Genomic DNA, 7,957 nt, shown 5'->3' on the forward strand with positions numbered 1-7,957 from the left:
GGAGGGGAGGGGGGAGGGGGAGGGAGGATGGCTTTGAGAAATCATCAGGAGGTAGAGCTTGTCATTGGGGATTGACTGGATGTGAGGGGCTGTGTGAGAGAAAGCAGAGCCCAAGACAACTGTATTTCTTAATTTTGTCGCTGGGCGATTGGTTGTCCCATTAACCAAAGCAGAGAATTTGGAGAGGCGAATCATTTTATGTGTGAAATGGGTACATAACGAGTTCACCTTTGGACATTTTAATCTTGGTGATCATCAAAGTGAAGGATGTTTTGTATGAAAGGATGTTGACAATTGTTGAGCATCTATCATGTGCCTGGAACTGTGTTTGGCTCCTTATGTATTTTATCTCATTTAATATTTAGAACAGCGGATCGAGAGATGGGGCATTATCATTTTTTTATAGATGATAAAACTGAGGCTCAATGAGTAACGATCCCTACTTTACATAGTGAACACCAAAGAACAGTTAAGTAGACCAGTTTGATTAAGCAAGATTGAATGAAGTTCATACAAAGAGACGGATCAGAAAATAAAGTAATAAAGGTAGTTTGGGAGCAGATCATGGAAAAATTTGAATGGATGTATTAACCACCCCACAGGGGTGTCGTGAAAATCAGGTGAGAGAAAGCTTGTAAAGCATTTTGTAAACTATAGAATGCTCACCAAATATGAGGAGTTTCGGGCTTCCCTGGTGGCATGGTGGTTGGGAGTCCGCCTGCCGGTGCGGGGGACATGGGTTCGTGCCCCGGTCCGGGAGGATCCCACATGCCGCGGAGCGGCTGGGCCCGTGAGCCATGGCCGCTAAGCCTGCGCGTCCGGAGCCTGTGCTCCGCAGCGGGGGAGGCCACAGCAGTGAGAGGCCCGCGTACCGCAGGAAAAAAAAAAAAAGTATATATATATATATATATATATATATATATATATGAGGAGTTCCAGTTGTGGCCAAACCTTATTGCAACAAATGGTAATAATAAGATCATAGTGATAAGTGAATTATAGAGTTCAAATCCATACTTATTAAATAAAATTCAATCATGAAGTCTCCCCGTTCTTCTTACTGATAGGTCCACAAAAGAATCTCTAACATATAGCAGCGACTTTTCTTTCTCCCCATCACACCATCAACATGACTGGTTTGAAGGAGAACTCTCCCAAGAAAAGATGATAATATGGTAGACATGAGAAGGAAGAGATTTGAAAGTCAAACGGACCCAGCTAATCCCAATTGGTGTGTCCTCAGACTTCGGAGTGAGACCCTAAAGATAATTAACTTGATTATTTCTACTGTCAGGCAGAAACACAAAAATATTAGGATAAAATCCCCAGGCCTCCTACCTGATGATTGTTTGCATGTGAACTGGGAGCGGCAATGCTCCACAAATGCTTAGGGTGGGCTGAGTCACTGTTGATAAGGTCTCCATCAAATGAGCCAACTTAAGCTATCTGTGCCCTCCTTGGCTTTCGATTTCAGAAATAACATGACCAGACACTCTCTGGGCTACTCACAATCCCTCCCTCCATGTTCTCTCTTTTTATGTTTCTGGCTCCTCTTGTTTCAAGCCTCTGTCCTTTCTCCACATTCGCTGTCACTACTCTGCAGGATTAGACCAGCACTGCCCAAAAGAAGTAGAATGAGAGCCACATATATAATTTTAACTTTTCTAATAGCCACATTAGAAAGTAAAAGGAAATGGGTGAAACTAATCTTAATATATTTTATTTAACCCAATATACCCAGAATATTATCATTTTAACGTGTAATCAATATTAAAAGAAACAGTGCTAAGATATTTGACATTCTTTTAAGCCAAGTCTTCAAAAATGCAGTGTGTATTTTTACACTGACAACATGCAATCCAAGTGCTCCAAGAGCTACATGTAGCCAGTGGCTACCATATGAATAGTACAGTGTGGGGCAGCACTCAGTCCCATGAGGTATCAGATTGCCCACCCTTCACTCAATCCAGCATTCCAGATATATTTGCATTTCATGCGAGCTTCAGTAAAAGGAATGATGGAACTGGCTGTTGAGGATTCCATGCTATAATGATGTTCCTCAACTTTACTTCCATCTGCATGGCAGAGTGACAGTTTCCAGAGAGATCAGATGAGACCCATTGGTCAGATGAAACCCATCCACCGCTGCCCGCAGTCTGAAGTGTAACTGAGCTGCCTCTCTCTTCACTCCCAAGTGGAAGAGGCTTTAGCGTACAATCACTAGCCACACGCCCATGGGCCTGGACCTCTACCTTAGCCCCCAAACGTGGCAGCAGATACTTGTGAATAATAAAGAAAAAATGCTTCAGTCCCAACGACCAGCTGCAGGGTCATTTAACACAAGAAACAAAGGTGACAACAAGGCCTGGGGAGAATTTTCAAGAGAAAATTCATATCCCTCAGGACTTGTCCCCAGAATGAACTCCTGGGGCGAAGCAATCAAACAGACCATGTTCTTGGGGATTTTCCTCTTGACCTGAGAGCAATGATGGCATGACTTTAGCCAAGTCATTTCACTCTTACTGCCCCACCAGAATTTTGTCCATGTCGGAAGGGGGCCACCCAAGCAACCAATGACAGGTAGAGTGAATAGATGTCTCAAATCAAGTGAAGGCCATAGGGTTTCACCAGTCCTCTCACAGGACCTATGCTTTCCCTTGACATTTTCTCTGAGAAACAAGGCTCACTGTTGGAGCAAATGTGTGTGGCTGACCAGTCAAAGCCCTCTCCTGATGCCATGCAGCCCTTGGTCCTCCCTTGGTACTGCCCAGGCTGGCAGACTACCTCCCCGCTCTGCTATTCAGCTGAGCAATCAGAGTACCTCGTGGTACAGCTGCGGGCAATACGGCGCCCGCCCCTTCTGCTTTTGCGGCCTCCTCCTTTGTGACTGCTACAGCATATGTTTTATTAAAAAGGAAAAGGAGGGGAGATGAGAGGTTTTGTACATGGGCACGCCAAGAATCTTAAGACTGAAAACCTTCTCCTCAATGCTAAATGCCTGAGGGCTTTGGCATTTTGCTGGCTCCAAGTAAACCCCAATAGGGATATTTGGGTGGGGAAACAGGAAATGAAGGGAAATCAAGGCTCTCTCTTAGGAGATTCTGAGTCTAAAAAAAATATATGAGAAGATTTTCTCGTGTTCTCTTGAAATTTGCCTACTTTCCCCCAATATCTTTCTCCAAAATTTTTGATATGTTGTTAAGCTCCCTGACCTTGAGCACTATTTTTCCCATAATATATGGATTAGGCTTGAGGGTGGATAGAAGGCTTAGGTAATTTTCGGTACCTAATGAGATGTCCAACATTTCAAAGCCCTCTGCCTGATCTGAGGGCAGCTTCCTCTAGGCCAATACATGCTTCAAGTAATTAACCCAGGTGTAAGCTGTTTCCAGGATCCAAGTGGAAAAGTAGTTTAGGGCAGACCCCAAGGAAACATGCAAGCCTTGAAGTTTCCAGCCTTCTCAGCTGTGCTGCAGTTAGCCTCTCTGTCAGCTGGAATCTTTTTCCCATTTCTCCCTCTCCAAACAAATCCCACCCTATCCCCCATGGCACAACTCAAATTCTCCATCCTTGGAATACTGATAGTTCTCATTATCTGTGCAAATCAACTGTAGATTAGTCAGGTCAGCCTCAAGAGTCTCTTGTATTGAACTGCTGTTTAGAATGTATGTTGTCATTTACCTTATCCCCAGATGTAAGCCTATTTTCCTAACTAGAATGTAAGATCATTGAGGGCAAAGACAAAGTCTTATAAGGCTTTTATCCGTTACAGCCCTTAGGTCAGAGCCAGAGGCAAAGCCTGTGTCACTGCAACCTCCCATTCCTGTCAAGTACAGAACAGCTGAATCAAATCACAGTTACTAAGATTAACCCATTCCTTAGGAGGAGTCAGGAGAGTCTGGGGTTGGTTTGGGAATGATGAGACCCACACCCTACTCCACAGGTTCCCTTAATAGCTGTGTGACCCAGAGTAAAACAGTTCATCTTTCCAAGGTCCTCTGCCCTCCTTTTTCCAAGAAGGAGGCTAAACTCATTCTAGTCTCCTTCTTAGGGTAATCAAAGATAAATGAAGCTATAAGGCCTGTGAGGATTAATGAGATGAGCTCCCTAAAATGCTCCCAACCCTTTGGAAGAGTATGCAATTACAAAATGTATACAAGGTCTTATTATCTAAGAGAAAGAGTTGAATCACCAAAAATACACAGCACAGTGGGGAAAACAAAACACTAACTGGAAACTCTCAACACTAAGCATCCCACTCAGCAGAAAGTGCCCACGCAGATGTCTCCAGTCCCTTCTGATTACCTCTTGTTTGTGAGCTGGGGAGGGACTTTGGAGCACCGTCTCAGAGGGGATGTTTTTTGTGCGACACTCCCCAGTGGCTGGCCTGTGTCTTGGGAAAGGACATCAGAAGGAGTTGATGACACAGGGATGTTCTTTGCCCTCTGGCCTTTCTCAGTAAACAACCTGTTAGGAGGCCAGAAGGGAAAACCCAGAGGATGATCTTAAGGGCCTAAATGGGGAAGATGCTCCCCACCCATGAGTCTGGCCCAATGCTAGCAGAGCAGGAACCCTCCTCCCTCCCCAGCCCTTCCCTCCTTTTCTTCTTTCTTGTGGCCATACTGCAGCACACAGCACTCCATTCTGGGAGATAAAGCCAGCCTCATTTTTGGTGAGGAGGGAGAAGCAAGAGTCAGGGATGCTTCTGTCTTCTCCATGGCTGCAGAATAGCTGTTAAACCCTTTGGTGCCAGATGCCCTCCAACAGGGAAGGCCATGGTCTGACATTTGCTTCCTTTCCCTCAAACATTTCACAGTATCCAGGCTCTGTACCAGCTCAAATCATATCACTCCTCAAAGAAGCAAAGCATGCATCTTTCCCCACAGTAGGCAGCAGCTAAAAAGAGGGTATATATATGTATAGCAACAGCTATGATATTGATAAGATTTCAGGATCATTGTGTCAGCATTGCTTGGTCATGCCCCCGGTGCTGCAAAGCAACTTATTCTGGATGGGAGGGAACTCCAGAGGGTCCTGCCTTAAACAAATAACATACACATAACTGTGGGAAGTCAAGAGGGAAAACACACAAACTCGAACATCACTTTGCTGTTGCCTGATGTCATCAGACTGCCCCCCAGGGGATTTTGTAGGATACTTTAGCTGCTTGGTTAATACTGGCATTGCCCTGTATTCCAGGAGGCATGGTCAGAAAGTGTCCCTTCAACATGCACATGTCTGGAGAAGAACAGAGGCAGAAATACTTGACTTACAACATACCTTTTATCCTCCAGATTGCTCTGTGCTGACATATCATTGTCCCTGCTGGATAAGGCTCAGATTACGCAGCTAGAAGCCTGGCTTGTTATAATTGCTATCCTTTTAACAAAACGTTTGCTCCTGCTCGGGACACCTGACTCCCAGAGCTAGGAAGAGCACACACACAGTTCTTTATGGAGGGGTCTGTTCAGTCATGTTACAGCGCATTAGCTTGATTATTAGTTCATATTTGGCTTAGGTCTATATACTCTGGATAAATATGTACCATGCAGAGGGACTGCTTGGTGAGGAGAAAACTCCTCTGGGCTGGAAGAGCAGCTCCCAAGTTCATGTTTCTACTAGGGAGGAACACTCCAGGCATCTGGGGCCTGGGCAGAGAGCTGCACAAGCATGCTTCTTCTAGCGGCAGCCTGCTTCCTGCATACAGCTGTGAGCACAGGCACACACATATATATACACACACACATACCATAGGCAGCATTAGACTGTACCCAGATGATCACAGAACCAGGGAGAGAGAGAGATCACCAGATAATCTCAGTGTGCCCCTCCTTCCAGCACAGCAATGCTCTCCCCAGTGTCTCCAGCGCACTGCCAGATTCAACTCAATCAGTGGGGTTTCTGCCACCACCCGGGGAGACTATTTGCAACCCACAGGGTTCACTCTTCAATCTGTTTTTTTTTTTTTTCTTGGTTGCATGTGCATGGGAGAAAGAGACAGGCCTCTAGAGACATACCAGGGAGCTCTATGGACATGTGAATATAGCTCTAGGAACATGTGAATACCTGTGAACATGTGTTATCATGTATCACAACCTCCATCCCAAACATAGTGAACCGTGTACAGTTCAGTCCAGCATCTGCTGGGCATGCAGAAGTCCTTGTCATCTTCTGCAATTATGCAGAGTCCGACTGGATTTTCTGAAGCTAATGGGAGTTGCACTAACTTTGAGGACTTAAACCAGGCAAAAGCAATATAGGTCAGGCAGAGTGCCCAAGTCGTGCGGCAGCCGTGCAACACCAGGAGGCAATAATAGGACGATCTCTAGCTAAGCCCCAAAGTCCACTGCTCAGCTCCACAAGACAGAAACTAAGAGGGGGGGGGGATCATTCCCTCTGCCTGCAACTGCCAGGCACCAGGGCAAGAGGGTTGTAGGAGGGCAAAACGATCCCCTTACCAAGAGACACACCAAAAATATAACGAAAAGGGGATGGAGAAAAACTACCAAAACCCTGCACTGTTACCTTGAATCCTTGCAAGAGCCCTCCTTGCTGTATCAGCTGCTCCCCAAACCTCCACCGATTGGGAGGAGACTCCTGAAAGATTCCAGGATTTTGTGCAACATCTCCAGTGGCAGCTTTCCAAAGTTTTTACTTCATGATTTCTCGTGGCTCCTTCTCATTTGGGGAAACGTGAATGCCTCCCCCTCAGCGTGTGAAAGGGAGCCGATGTCTCTTTTCAAATTCCTTGCTACCCGCTTTGCTGCTGCTGCTGCTGCTGCTGCCGCCGCCGCCGCCGCCGCCGCCGCTGTCAGACCACTTGCCTGCTGCCTTCCAGCTGAGCAGCAAGGATGCCCGGCACCCACAGCATGTTTGAAGTGGGGCTTCGACGCTGGGCCGGGGCGCAGGCGGGTGGAGAGGGAAGGAAAGTACCAAACCCGACCCGGGGAATCCTCTGTCCCTCCTCCGAAGAGAAAACCAAGATCGTGCCTTCCTTCCAACTCTAAAGAGACTCACCCTGTCTCTCTCCCGGAATCACTGCCTTGCACATGGGTAGAGACAGTTCCTCCTGCTTCACCGCTCCCTCGTATGTCTGCAGACCGGCCCAGGCGCTCGCCGCGCACGGCAGGTGCACATCCCTGGGCAAGTGCTAACGGGATCCTCCGAGCTCAGCGAACGGGCTGCCCGAGCAGCCGCGGGCAGAGCGGCTTCCGAGGCGGGCGGATTCCATCCCAGGCTGCAGCCCCGCGCGTCTCTGCTCCGACTCCGAGCTCCGTACCTAGGCAGTTTCACCTGCAGACTCAGACACCAGCTGAGTGTCTTAAGATAACAATGCTCCCCTGCCTGCCTCTCTCTTTCTTTCTTATGCACTTAGGTAGGCAGCCAATGGGACGCAACGCCACACTCCCCACAAGCTCCCATTGGCTGGGCAGCTCGGGTGGGGGCGGGCTCGGGGCCTCACCGGCTGTCTCCTTTGGTTAGCTGGCTGGCGGGGCTACCAGCTCTGTTAACCCTCCCAGCTTTGCAGTAGGGACTTTTTTTGGTGTGGATAAGGGAGGCTTGGATAAATTCACGGCTGGGGAGTTGGAGAGTGGAAGAAGGCTGAGGAAACAGGAAGAAACTTGGGAGCTAATTACATTTTCTTCTAATCTTCCTAAGATAATCATTTGTCCCAGACCATTTTGTTTGCTTGCTTAACTAGAACTAGCAGAGATAGGGACCCATTTGAGCCATTTTCCTTCTAATCTGAGGTTTTATTCTGTTTTGTGCATTTTAGCCTCTTGGTCTTGGTCCTGAATTACTTAATTAGAAATGAGTCCCCAGGTGAGAATACTTATCTCACAGCATACTCTTTTTCTCTCTCCCTCCCTCCCTCCCTCTCTCTCTCTCTCTCTCCTCTCTCTTTCTCTCTCTCTCTCTCTCTCTCTCTCTCTCTCTCTCTCTCTCTCTCTCTCTC

General features: G+C 47.2%; 1 protein-coding gene across 1 annotated transcript in view; it reads right to left on the reverse strand.

Moving 5' to 3' along the window:
- BRINP2 (BMP/retinoic acid inducible neural specific 2) overlaps window positions 1-6,868 on the reverse strand; it is a 118,296-nt gene extending 111,428 nt beyond the window's left edge. The window contains exon 1 of the mRNA XM_007454741.1: window positions 6,526-6,868. The gene's annotated coding sequence lies outside the window, so the exon portion shown is untranslated. The remainder of the gene's footprint in view (window positions 1-6,525) is intronic.
- Between the last annotated feature and the right edge of the window lie 1,089 nt (window positions 6,869-7,957).

The sequence above is a fragment of the Lipotes vexillifer genome, unplaced genomic scaffold, assembly GCF_000442215.2.
Source record: "Lipotes vexillifer unplaced genomic scaffold, Lipotes_vexillifer_v1.1 scaffold220, whole genome shotgun sequence".
NCBI classification, from domain to species: Eukaryota; Metazoa; Chordata; class Mammalia; order Artiodactyla; family Lipotidae; genus Lipotes; species Lipotes vexillifer.